The sequence below is a fragment of the Lepidochelys kempii genome, chromosome 8 (genome assembly GCF_965140265.1).
Source record: "Lepidochelys kempii isolate rLepKem1 chromosome 8, rLepKem1.hap2, whole genome shotgun sequence".
Taxonomy (NCBI): Eukaryota; Metazoa; Chordata; order Testudines; family Cheloniidae; genus Lepidochelys; species Lepidochelys kempii.
In genome coordinates, this window is record NC_133263.1 from 73156135 (window position 1) to 73170289 (window position 14155).

At 38.7% G+C, this 14155-nt stretch overlaps 1 long non-coding RNA gene across 1 annotated transcript; it reads right to left on the minus strand.

Moving 5' to 3' along the window:
- Window positions 1-1823: 1823 nt before the first annotated feature.
- Window positions 1824-13449, minus strand: LOC140916055 (uncharacterized). The gene is made up of 2 exons (XR_012160405.1): window positions 12370-13449; window positions 1824-1953 (listed from the first exon to the last, which is right to left on the minus strand). It is a non-coding gene; the product is annotated as an uncharacterized lncRNA (long non-coding RNA).
- Between the last annotated feature and the right edge of the window lie 706 nt (window positions 13450-14155).

A 14155-nucleotide genomic window follows, 5' to 3' on the forward strand; every position in this document is an offset into this window, starting at 1 on the left:
AGAGTTCAGAGCAAGAAAAAAGTGTACTTATTTTTAGCAATAATGTTCAAATAAAAATAATTGTTCCTTTTTTAAGCTGTAGGAGTGAAAAACAAATAGTTTCACATTTCACATGAATGCTCTGCACACTCCTAGAATTTTTAAAAAAGAATTAAAACTCATTCCTGCATAGAATTACTTTATTATAGAAATTTGAAAGTGCATTTCATATAAATTATTTTATTGTATCAAATGTTTTCCATGAAACAAACCCAGAATTGTTAAGCCAGAAATCATTCCATTCTCCTCCTCTAGTCAAGGGGCGTGAACGATGGATTTTTGAAGAAATCATGCCTCCAAAGTTAAATTTCTTCTGAAAAGTGTTTGCAGTATGAGCACAGCAACCAAACTTACAACTCAACATCTTCTGCCATTCCCCATTTTTAGAAAGTAGCAAAAAAGCCTTCCCTGCATTTCAGGCTGCAACATTGTATTGTAGGTAGGATAGCAAGACACCTCTGATTCAGAGAGTACAGTAACCAAAACTGGCTTCCTGGATAATGATACCATTTGAAAGTGTTTTACACCTAAATCACATAAAAGGTTTACAATTAAATTGTATAAATACTCAAAATAACCTTGTAGTAAAGAAGGTGAGGAATGCCAGGAGGAATAAACACACAGCAAGAAATCATGTTCGGACAAAAAGAAAGAGTGATAATGGTATTTTTCTAATAGACTTAGGTGGTTTGTTGAAAGTTTTACATTCCTTGGTGATATTGTTAAATTATAATTATGCTTTATCTACTCAAGTCATTATGAGGGAGATTTAAGTTATCACTTGCTGATGGCTTGAGCTAATACTAGGAATACACTGGAAAAAAGAAGAGTTCTTCACTGCTTGCTGTATTCTGAAAGTATAACTTAAATTACATTTAAGTCATCAGGTAATTATGAACTTTCTTCTCCCTTATATTTATATGGAATATTTATTGAATTGCACAGTACGCTTTTACAATAAAGTGCCTTTTACGCTGATTTCTTTCTTCATCCAAAATAAAACTGACAGTTATCCTTTTATAAGCTATTCTGAGAACATTTTCTCTTCTTTGAAACTGATTGATGCACTACTTTAAATGTTCCTGCAAATATCTTTTCAATTCAAGTTTCTGCATAATGTAATAAGAAGATAAAAGAATTCTATACTTCAACAAGAGACATTACAAAGCAACTAGAGACATTATCAAGGGCATTAACATGCTCCTAATAGCAATAAAACCTTTTAACTGTCTGATGTAGAACATGCTCCCACCAAAGCACCACATATTATGGTAATTGGCTCCAATTTCTGACTCTTTCATTGTAAAGTTACAAAGAGTTAGGTAGAAGTGAAAAGTGAACCAGGAATCCACAGTTTGGTAGCTTACCCTTTTTAAATTATTTTTATTATGTTTTCTTTATAGTATACAAAATCAGCTTCAGCCCCAGTTGCTGCAGCATTTTATATCCTGCTGTAACATTGCTGCATGCCATCCCATTTTGATTTCTAAATATTTAAATATATACGTTTTAAATTACTCCAATTTCTACCATTAAAACATAATAATAATTCAAACTATGTCAAGTTTCAGGGGAATAAAGGAGGCTTATTGGATATGCTAGAGTCATATGTCAGTCACTTTATATGTTCACTGAAGATGACATTGTCAGCTTAGAGACTCAAATATGATATAACTTTTGGGCTCCTATTTATCATACAAAATGTCTCAATGGGATTTTTTGTGACCCTCCTCAAAAATATGCTAAAGCTGATTCACAGTTCTGTAAAAGTTAAATATTTTTACCTCTTATATAGTCAGCAGGAGAGTGGAGAATTGACTTCAGTCTCCTTAGTGATTAACCTGCAGTTTAAGGCTGTGGGTCCAGATGACATGGCTTTCTCACAATAAGGTTGTTCAGAAGCTGGCAACCTGCCTGCACGAGAAGGGCAAATCTATCAGTACATAGAATCATACTTTGAAGCAGGAGCTGTCATTTCCTGTCCCTAAAACACCCCTGATTTAATGTACAAGATGTCAAAAAACAAAGAACAACAAACAAAACCCTAAAGAGAGAGAACTGTTTAAGTTCTGAAGCATTACTACCCCAAATCTTGGAAATCGTAGTCTGACAGATTTTGTGCACTGTCTGTGTCAAAGTGATTGCTTTTTAAAGTGATTTCTTGGTGCTTATGTCTCAGTGCAAGACAGAAGAAACACACCATCAAGACAAGACGACTGTACAATACAAACTTCTTTTTCACAATATAGATTTTATATTTTGTTACTGAAATTCCCAGCTGGCCACATGAAAGGTGTTGACTTAGAAAGCCCTTAGAAAGCCCATTAAAAAAATCCAAACAGCATGGAATTTCTAACCATACTAAAAAGAAGCAGTTTCATATATTTTCTGGAATGTTTAAATGACACACAATCTTTTCACTACAGAGTATTACTGTAAATTAAAATAATCCTTTATTATTGCCATTTTCAAAACCTGCTTTAATGAAACACTCAAGTGTTTCTTAAGATTTTTAACAGAATACGTAGCTAACAGATAGCTAGATATAACCATTAACCTACAAGCACAGTCTAGCGGTTAAATAACCTCCAGAAAGCCACCCAAAAACTAAAACCATGACAAACAAAATAGCTTTTCTTTCCAAAATCGTTAAAGGGCTGAGCTCTGATCCTTGCAACTATTAGGTATATGTAAAGAAAAAGCTATGGGAACAATATTAGCCAAGATATTTGCTTTCATTGTAAACTTCTTCTATATTATATCACAGAAATACCATAACTAACTATGGCTTTCACTTACAATACAAAAAAAGGAAACAACATTTTCATTTGCTACCCGAACATTTTCCTTATTAATTCCAATGAAATCTGTACAATGTTGTGCCTTGTTTGCTAAATTAGTCTTATTCTGATCAGCCATATCTCTCAGCGTTTTTGTTTTGTTTTCATTCCTCATTAACTATTAATAGTGGGAGATACTGAAAGTAAAAATTAAATTACTTAATGCCCCATTACCTTATAAATTACCACAGCCTACTATTTCTGTCTCTTCAACTAAGAATCAACCTTTTTTAATGGTGGCATTTTTAAGAATTTCACTGTGAAAGCAGGAACTTTTAAAACTGTGTCTTTTACATGCAAGAGGCAGAAAGGGCACAGGAACCTTCTCAGAACAAAGGAGAGGAAAGAAAGATCAGGCAGCATAATGCTTTCTTTAATATATGTTCAAGATAAAAATCACATTGATGTTGCTTAAAAGAAAGAGAGACATATTATTTCTCCCCTGTAAACACGTTAATGTTTAGATTATTGATAAGACAGAATGACAGCTAAGCCTTTCCAACAAACTGCCTGTTCTAGAATGCAAGTTTAAATCATATTAATATATTAGAGGGGAAAAAATCATCCTGGGAGGCACTTGGAAATTAATTAAAACCCTGCATTCATTTGTTTGTGAAAGAAGATAAATGTCACACATGGGAAAATAACCCTGACATCCCCCACATAGTTTGAAAAGCCAAAATTAGACACTGCCAGCGATGTCTTTGTATTGCGTTCCTTGGGGTATGATATACAGATATATAGAATATGAAGATTTCTGATAGAAGTATTTATTACTAACACTTCCGAAACATTCCATGTACAGCATCAGAAAGACTGGTACTGTCAGATTTTTCTTCTAGATGTTTTTTTTAACATCAGTTTCTTTAGAAGTTCAACAGCAACCCCTAGTGGAAAAAGATAGCACTGTAAAACCACGCTGTATACTGTTGCTTGCGAGACCAAAAACAACTGTGAAAGCAGCACACTGAAACTGCATTTAAAAAGGCAAATTATGCTAGCGTATACATGCAGTCCCACAGAAGTGCTGTTACTGGCATGTCAGTAATAAGAATGTGACCTCCAGAACGTACAAATGGAGGCTTCTGTCATAGTAATCGTTCTAAATTTCAGTGGCTGTCACTTTGAAAAAATATATAACCAACAATAAACATCTGTCTGGAATGTCACATTCATTTTATGCATGAAGACCAATAATTACCTACTAAATAATACAGGAGGACGTACTTTTGAATAATGCTCACCACAGCTCAAGTCAAAGCAAGAGATGGCACAAGCATAAGCCTATTATGAGCTTTTGTTTAGCACCTTTTATGATGGATTCTGCTTTGCATCTTTACAAATGAGAAATATAAAACAACTGTAATATATGCCAAAAAAGAAGTTGTTTGGGTCACTCTGCAGAATGGCACAGGTTTTAGTGAGAATGCATGGGAAGGCCTTGGAAGCCATATGGCTTGAAGAAAATATAGTCCCTTTGTTACTGATATTGCTACTACACAGTATAATTTGCGTGCCCTCTGGAAAAAGTCTTGCTAACCCAGGAAATGAGATTGCCCCCTGGAATTCAACATTATAGACCGGTACAGTGGGGATATCACATACTGTACTTCAATGGACCAATGTATGGTTTATGCCGATATGAAATCCCCATGAATTAAACCCACTTTACAAGAGAAAGAGAATTCACTTCAGCATTTAGTTGCCCTGCTGAAAGTCCAGAAAAGATTATTTCTTCTCTCTACAGTCCCACCCGATTTTCAACTTCTGGCACCGATGGTGTATTGAGAGAAAGCTAAACAGGAAATGTTCAAAACAGCTTCTCTTTTATCCAGATAAAGTCCTCTCATTAGCAACCCTATTCTTCAACATGAGGACTTTAATGGGCCAGACTGGAGCTTATGAATTCGGAACAGAGTGACCAGCTGTCCGGTTTTCGACCAGAACACCCAGTTGAAAAGGGATCCTGACAGCTCCGGCCAGCACCGCTGACCGGGCCGTCGACTGTCCGGTTGGCAGCCCCGCACAGCAGGGTTGGCAGGCTCCCTGCTAGCCTCCGCACCACACGGTTCCCAGGAAGCAGCCAGCATGTCCCCCCTCCAGCTCCTACACATAGGGGCAGACAGGGGGCTCCACACACTGCCTCTGCCCCAAGCACCACCCCTGCTCCCATTGGCTGGGAACCATGGCTAATGGGAGCTGCAGGGGTGGTAGCTGTGCACCGGGCAACACACAGAGCTGCCTAACCATGCTGCCGCATAGGAGCCGGAGGGGAGACATGCCGCTGTTTCCGGGAGCTGCTTGAGGTAAGCACTGCCCGGAGCACCCTCCTGCACCCCAAACCCCTCATCCCCACCCCCAGCTGAAGCCCTCATCCCCTCTCACATCCCGACTCAACCTGGTGCCCCCTCCCACACTCTGAACTCCTCATTTCTGGTCCACCCTGGAGCCCGCACCCCCAGCCGGAGACTTCATCCCCTCCCGAACCCCAGTCCCCTAAGCCAGCCCAGTGAAAATGAGTGAGTGAGTGAGGGTGGGGATAATAAGCAACAGAAGGAGGGGGGATGGACTGAGCGGGGGTAGGGTGACCAGATGTCCTGATTTTATAGGGACAGTCCCAATATTCGGGGCTTTTTCTTATATGGGCGCCTATTACCTCCCCACCCCGGTCCCGATTTTTTCACACTTGCTATCCGGTCACCCTAAGCGAGGGCAGGACCTCAGAGAAGGGGTGTGGCATGGGCGGGGCCTCGGAGGAGGGACGGGGCAAGGGTGTTCAGTTTTGTGCGAGTAGAAAGTTGACAACCCTAATTCGGAATAATATTGAAAATCTAATGGTGGAAACTGAAACAATGCAACTAGTTTTTTACAAACAAGTGCATTTGACCTTTGGGGCCCAATCCTGTAGTCCTTATTAAATTTAAGTTTCTTCTGAATAGGAACCACAGGGCAAGAGCGCAAATATCAAGAACAAAGTGATCTCCTGGGTCACAGGCACCTGTTTTTTCAGTCAGCTATTCTTACAATGGGGTGTCCTTTGCAGAGACAGTTCTGTACTACTCCACATCCGAACAGCTATTGGAATGCACTTCTGTACTATCATCCAGCCAGGTGAGCAGTAGATGCAAATACCCAGTGGCTTGGGCTTAACTGTGTTTGTAAAGAAGATTGTTTAACTTTCCATGTCTGGGCTGGGCCTTCCTTTGCGTGCAAGGTAACATTAGGGTAATGAGACTAAGTTCAAGTTACAAAACCAGTTTGACTATTACTCAGAAAGATCAGGGAGAACAGACACTCAATTTAAAAAGAATAAAGAGCTACTTTTTAAGAGTGGAGCATTAGTTGATTAAAAACTGCTAGTTAACTGACATCAACAGGTACATGTAAGTTTATGGGGGACACTGCGCCCCTCAAACGCCTGGATCAGTCAGGTTCCTGGCCATAGATTCTCTGCCTTACTCTCTTCTTTTACACCCCTATAATGTCCATGTACTATCGCCTGGATGTTCAGGAATAAGGAAGTAAACCATGTAATGTCCAACACAGGGTGGCCCAAACAACTGTATGGAGACAGGTGAGCACCTCATGTGGACTCCAGGCCACGTCCAGTTAGCTCAGGAGATCAGACTAAATTATCAGAATAATCCCTCCAGCCTTAAAAACTATTAATTATCTTCTTAGAAAAAAGAATAAAGTGACCACAGCAAGGTATCATCTCTCCTAACCTGCCCTCCTTCCCTGTATCATAGGCAGGGAAGCATGGGCTAGAAAGTAGCTAGTAACTCCAACAAGATGGCTGAATCTGTTTTGCACACAAAGAGAAAAACCTGAGCCCTCCTGTGGAGCTTAGGGGACAATGGCATCAAAATTACACAAACATGTTCCTATCTTTGCTTAATGGTTTTTTTCTTGTTGTAGAAAAGTAGGCCAAGCACTATTCCAACCTGTTATTGGAAATCTGCTATTTAGAGCAGTTATAAAGTATTTAAAATGTGTCCCTGCTCAGGAGATAGAATTCTCAAATGCATTTTGGCAAAACAACAAAACTATACCAAAGAGACTTGCCTCTGTGAAATCCAAAATCTGCAATTACAAATACATTACAAGGATAGTTCCAAAACATCACCACTGGAAAAGCAAGAGTCTGATAGGGACATTCCAAATAATACCGTCTAAAGCAGATCATGATATTATTTGGGGAAATAGATGGATGAAATAAATGTAGGTTACTGAATATAATCTAAGGAAACTGCACTATATAAACTGTGTTCCAGGATTTTTGGAATTTTAAACTGCTGTCAGTTTGTCTACAATAAACACGAAGTGTAAAGTTTTTAAAAGTCAACATCAGAGTTCCATCAGTGATGCTCTGAAGACAACTTTAGTTCTCTAAGTTCGTTTTTTCCCCGTTCTTTACTCTCCCTCCATTTTAAAACCTCTTTCTCTGGTACAGACACAATGGAGCTCCCAGCAGGAGACACCAAGGTTCAAAATCTCTGTTTCAATGACTCAAGTATCAGAGGGGTAGCCATGTTAATCTGTATCCACAAAAACAACGAGGAGTCCAGTGGCACCTTAAAGACTAACAAATTTATGTGGGCATAAGCTTTCATTGGTAAAAAAACAACTTTTTCAGATGCATGGAGTGAAAATTACAGAAAATTTCAATGACTGTGACAGAATGCCTAAGGCCCCATAATCATCTGTCTTATGGAAAAAGCAGCATTTCCCCAGGGGAAGAAGTAGGGAAAATCAAGGACACCACAGGAAGGCCCTAGACATGGTCTGTACAGACATAAAGGAGCCTGTGATATCAATTTTCAATACTGCCTTGTGCTTTTGGAGCTCTATCAGGATTTGGAGCTCTATCAGGCAAGGTCTCTGTTTGGAACACCCTACCTGTTATACAGCACCACAAATGTTTAGTGCTATATGAGTACTATTAAGAAGCCAAGGATCATATCTTGCACTCAGCTGCTTCACTGTAAAAGGCACTGCTGGAGTGGTAGGTTATCCTTCAGATTTCCTCCACACTTTCCTTCATTCTTTCTGTAATGGCCAGCAACACATTCTGTTTCTTTACAGAGGAGTCCTTTGTAACTTCTCTGACAACCATTTCCCTTTGATGACACTTGGTATTGCCAGGGCCCCTGAATCAATATCAATATGCTAACAGCTCACACTGGCCAAAATGCTACACCTTTAAAGCCTTGGGTAGTATCTTCACTATATGAAAGTGTCACTTCTAATGTGCTTTGTGCTGACATCCTTATCACTCAGAAGATGTATATGCCAGACGACACATTTATATGTATTAGTTTATTATAAATCAATCCCACTCCCAGTATCTTCTGTATTTTAACTTATCGTATCTTGAGGCAAGCACAAGCCTGTAATAATGAAAAAAGTAATAATAAAATAAAAACTAACCTCACCTACCAACTAATAAGGATTCTCCAGCATCCTGAGAAATTCACAGAAAAAATCCCCTTAGCAAAGTAAGTTTACTCCAGAACTTTGGGAAATCCTGGCTGCTGATTGGCTTGTGAGGTCATAATTTATATTGACATTACACTACAATGGCCTGTATACATCTGAGTGATAACTATATGCCTGTTAGTCAACAAGACCAGGCAGTGTAAACCTCTAACTGCCAGAAGATGGAACTGCACGACAAAGGATGGAGCACTCAGAATTGTTGGGTTCTGTTCATTCCCTCTGAATCATTTAGCACTGGCCAATGTCATAAGTCAGGATAATGGGCTAGATGGACCATTGGTGTGACCCAGTATGGCCATTCTTATGTTCTCTGCTTTCCCTAGTTAATGCTTTTTTTAATCTTCTGCCTGGAGAGTTAAGGGAAATGTCCTGTTCAGTCTCTTGTCTTCTTTGGTAGATATAAAAAGAAAAGGCGTACTTGTCGCACCTTAGAGACTAACAAATTTATTTGAGCATAAGCTTTTGTGAGCTACACCTGTAGCTATAGCTGTAGCTCACGAAAGCTTATGCTCAAATAAATTTGTTAGTCTCTAAGATGCCACAAGTACTCCTTTTCTTTTTGCGGATACAGACTAACACGGCTGCGACTCTGAAACGTGTCATTTTGGTAGATATGCATCACCTGAGTAAATCTGATAGCTAGTTTGGCTTCTGTCATAATTTTTGACACTTGTGTCAGATTTAGAAAGGTTATTGTCAAGGCTTGTTTTTATCATAAAATTTCCATGGCCTACTTATGCCATTAAAAACAGAAAATTATCACAGAATGAAGCATAAGGGAATTTCAAAAAAATTGAAAATATGGGATTAGGAAATTCACCAACAATATCTATTGCATTGACAGATGACTTTATTAAAGTTCATCAACCTTAACTGACTTATTGTTGAATGACTTCTGCATGTAATTATCAACAGTCTAGAGATTGCCTCAGGTACAATATCTAGTGTGATCATGTACTTTGAATCCTATTAAAACCAAAGAGATCTAGCAGAGATTATTCTTCCCCTAAGAGTAAGGAAGTGATAAATAACAGCTGGGGATAATATTTTGCTCAACCTAAACAATAATGTTGATTTCTTTATACCATTCCATGAGTTCCCGGGCTGTTTTGGTACCACAGATACAGGACTCAAGACAATGAGATGCCAGTTCTAGAGCACTGTCATTTATCTCAAGGACAAATGAAAATTCTTACACCCCACTAGAAAGAAAAGGCCGGTGGCATGATTGCTAAAATGGGCTTTAAATGTCATCTTATATTTAACAAACTAAAAGATGGATACATCAATGTCTAAAATAATAATTCTTAGATTATATTTATCATAACTAGGCAGAGCTGGAATTGTAATTTGAGAAAGTCTAGGCTCAAGTATTTCATGAAAATACCCAAGGGCTGATGAAACAAAATTCTTCCTTTGAACTTCTGTACCAGGGATCTTACTTTCAGAATTTAAATGTTCAGTATCAAATAAACTTTTTGTAGAGGTTTTATACCAATACAATGTCTTGGAACCCCCTTCTTATCCCGCTGCTACTACATTTTTCCTAGAAAAAAAACTGTAGTTCCTTTTGCTCCATTGCACCACACTTAAAGACCCCACTGTAACAGTATACCGCCTACTGCTCTGAATCACTAAATAGAACAAACAATTGAATAGCCAGTAACTTAAAAATCCATACCATATGTCAAGGTTCCTCCCCCACTCTGAACTCTAGGGTACAGATGTGGGGACCTGCATGAAAAACCTCCTAAGCTTATCTTTACCAGCTTAGGTCAAAACTTCCCCAAGGTACAAAATATTCCACCCGTTGTCCTTGGACTGGCCGCTACCACCACCAAACTAATACTGGTTACTGGGGAAGAGCTGTTTGGACGCGTCCTTCCCCCCAAAATACTTCCCAAAACCTTGCACCCCACTTCCTGGACAAGGTTTGGTAAAAAGCCTCACCAATTTGCCTAGGTGACTACAGACCCAGACCCTTGGATCTTAAGAACAATGAACAATCCTCCCAACACTTGCACCCCCCCTTTCCTGGGAAATGTTGGATAAAAAGCCTCACCAATTTGCATAGGTGACCACAGACCCAAACCCTTGGATCTGAGAACAATGAAAAAGCATTCAGTTACTTACAAGAAGACTTTTAATAAAAATAGAAGTAAATAGAAATGAAGAAATCCCCCCTGTAAAATCAGGATGGTAGATATCTTACAGGGTAATTAGATTCAAAAACATAGAGAACCCCTCTAGGCAAAACCTTAAGTTACAAAAAAGATACACAGACAGAAATAGTTATTCTATTCAGCACAATTCTTTTCTCAGCCATTTAAAGAAATCATAATCTAACACATACCTAGCTAGATTACTTACTAAAAGTTCTAAGACTCCATTCCTGGTCTATCCCCGGTAAAGACCAGCATATAGACAGACACAGACCCTTTGTTTCTCTCCCTCCTCCCAGCTTTTGAAAGTATCTTGTCTCCTCATTGGTCATTTTGGTCAGGTGCCAGCGAGGTTTCCTTTAGCTTCTTAACCCTTTACAGGTGAGAGGAGCTTTCCCCTGGCCAGGAGGGATTTCAAAGGGGTTTACCCTTCCCTTTATATTTATGACACCATATAAAAAATATCAAATTTGTGATTATACTGGGAGATTTTTTTTTCAGTTGTCTTTAAAATGTAATCAAGAAGCTTTAATATAATTTTCTATTGTTGTTTCCATATCATAGAAATCTTATCTCAAAACAAAAATCAAACAATTAAATTATGTGCAGAAAAAAATCTGTTTCAAATCTACCAGAACTCTGCACAAGGGACCTTCTAAGGAATTTGTTAGCCGGAACAGTGTTTCTGCTGTGAATATAGTACCAGTAGATTTCAGAACTATGTGCTATTTAGTAGCTGAAAATACAACATGGAAAGCTGTATTGAATAATGCCTTGCAAGAAGAAAAGGGTTGCATTGTGGCAGACAGACCCATCAACGGAAATATTTTACTGCACATTACAGCTTTATCAGGTTGCTCGATTTGATGTTGTATGGTACACAGGATGTTACGCCCCTTCTATAAGGAAAGTAGCTCCAACAATAAATGCTGAATAAAGACAAGACTTCTCACATATTATTTTCCCTTACCACTCCTCATATTGCTTTTTTCCCTGAGTTTATTAGCATTAATAACTGCAAACACTGATGTAGCCTTTTAGGGTATTAGACCAAACCTGTAAATTAATGCATTGGTTCATCACAATTCATTAATCAAGCCTGTGCTGGATTTAACAGACAGCAGATTATTAAAGTCACCAAATTACACAGATGAGAAAAGCCAGCTCCCAAAGGGTCAGATGTAATATGAATGGTTTTGCATAAAACCATAAACCTGCTATTAAATTAAAAACAGGCAAAAATTATGTCTGCTGCTTATCTAAAGTAATTTTTTTAAAAGGGATGTTACGCTAATTTACTTCTTAACTGGCCCTACACAGCAAAGGACTAAAGGTTAAATGCAATGGTTCCTCTGATGCATGGTTAAGCAACTTACACTTACATATCCTGACTGAGGTGAAGAAATTAATGAAATTACTACTGTAATTCATTACTAATGGAAAATTGTCAATCCTTTCAGCCAACAGTTCACACAAATTCTCTGCAGACATAGAGACCTAGCACTGTGGCTCACACTATTGGACTTGCTACTCCTATTTCAAGTCCTGGTGCCATTCATCAAACCAGGACTTTATGCCATGCTATCCAGTAAAGTTTACCAACCTTTGACCTCAATAGCTGAGGTCACCACTTCTGTGACAGAGTTTAGTCTCCCCATGAAGGAATCAACAATAACATGTAATTTTCACCATCAATACAGGGAATACTAAAATAAAGAGGGAATAGAGGCAGAACAATTCCAGCACCCAAGAAGCAGTAAAGCAACAGAATATTGTAATTAACGGCACTGAAAGCAAACAGCCCACATCAATATAAAAGACAAACTTACTTTTTAATGAGGAGAATGTTAAAACAAAGCAGAGGTAGGCTAATGAACTTGAAGGAGACTGGCTCTTTGTGCTACATAGTCTTTTCCTGTCCAGTATTATTTTATGCCTTTACTAAAATACAAGATAGAATATCAAGTTGATTATACTGTCTGAGTTAGGATAGCAAAGTCTGTCAGTGTTTAGATCTATCCCCAAAGATATATTCATCTGTGACTTGAAGCAAATTACTTGAGTACAGATACAAGGTGGGTGAGGTAATATCTTTTATTGGACCAACTTCTGTGGGGGGAAAATGCAAGCTTTTGAGCTACAAACAGCTCTTCTTCAGGTCTGGAAAAGTTACTCGGAGTGTCACAGTTAAGCACAAGGTGGAACAGGTTGTTTATCATAAGTAGTTAACATGTATTCTAAGAGACTATTCATGGCAAAGTGGCTCCCATTAATGCTTCTTCAGTCATATGACAAAAAAATGGGGGTTAGCAGGGTTGGTCTAGTAGGTTTTTGTAATAAACTACAAATCCAGTATCTTTATTAAAGACCACAATTTTTAGCATCTACCAAAATTATGAATTTATGCTCCCAAGCTCATTTTTTAAAGGTGTTATGCTGGTTTCCTTTCAGAAGGACTGAGAGGTCAGATATGGAATGATCGTTTTGTGAAAAGTGATATGCTGTTTTTGTCTTTTATCATTTTTGTGCGTGAGTTCATTCAAAGGCATAGCAATTGTCTGGTTTCACCCACATAGATATTATTGGGGCATTTAGTGCACTGGATGAGGTATACCATGTTTTGATAGGCATGGCTCTTGAAAAGTGTGTTGTTGGGGGTGTTGATCATTGTAGCAGTGGAGATATGTCTGCAGGTTTTGTACCTGTTATGGCAGGGTCTTGTGCCACTTCCAGCTGGTGGGTCTTGGTCTGTGGGGAGCTTGCTTCTCATGATGAGCTTGGGGAGGGTGGAAGGTTGTTTAAAGGCCAGAAGAGATGGTTCAGGAAAGACTGAATACAGATGACAAACTCCCAATAGGAGTACTCTAATACGTCAGCTTATAGTATGATGTTGTTTTATGGTTGTGGTGGTTATGCTGGGAGGAAAGAGCAAGGTGAAAATCCTATTTCTTATGATTTTCCTGACTGTATGTTTCTTTTTTCTGTCTATGAGGAAGAAAAATACTGTGTATGATGGGTATCCATACTGAAAAGAGAAAGCAGAATTGTTTATGATGGTCCCTTAAGTATAACGAGGAACAATGGAATGAAATTACGTAAATTAAAATTAAGATTGAATAGTAGGACATTTTTCCTTAACAACAAGATCATACCATTGGCACAAAGTGGACACAGCAACTGGCTATGGGCGAATCACACCAATGCAGAGGGGTCCTTCACTGAAATAGAGCCAGCAAAGTAGCTCTTATGTCACTCCTGTGGCAGCCCAGGGGTTGTGGCTGAGAGTAAGTGAGCATGGCCAGTATGTCCCTATTCACCACTTATCCAAGCTGATCTATCAACCCCTCGGGGTTGCAGCCAGCCAATGAAAGCTAGAGCAGCCTTCAGGCCTTCATAGTTTAAATATTAGCATTTCTCACAGCTCTCTCTCTCTCTGCAAAGGGTCTCTCAAAAGTTCTTTTAATGTAATCCCAAATGGTACTGGGGAACCAGTCTATTAGTATTGCAATGTGCCAAAGCACTGAAGAGACTAATTTCTTTCCTTTTTTCCCCTCCATTTTGCAGATGTTATTTTTGCTGATTAGAAAAACCATAAACTCAAAAATTAAGTAATAT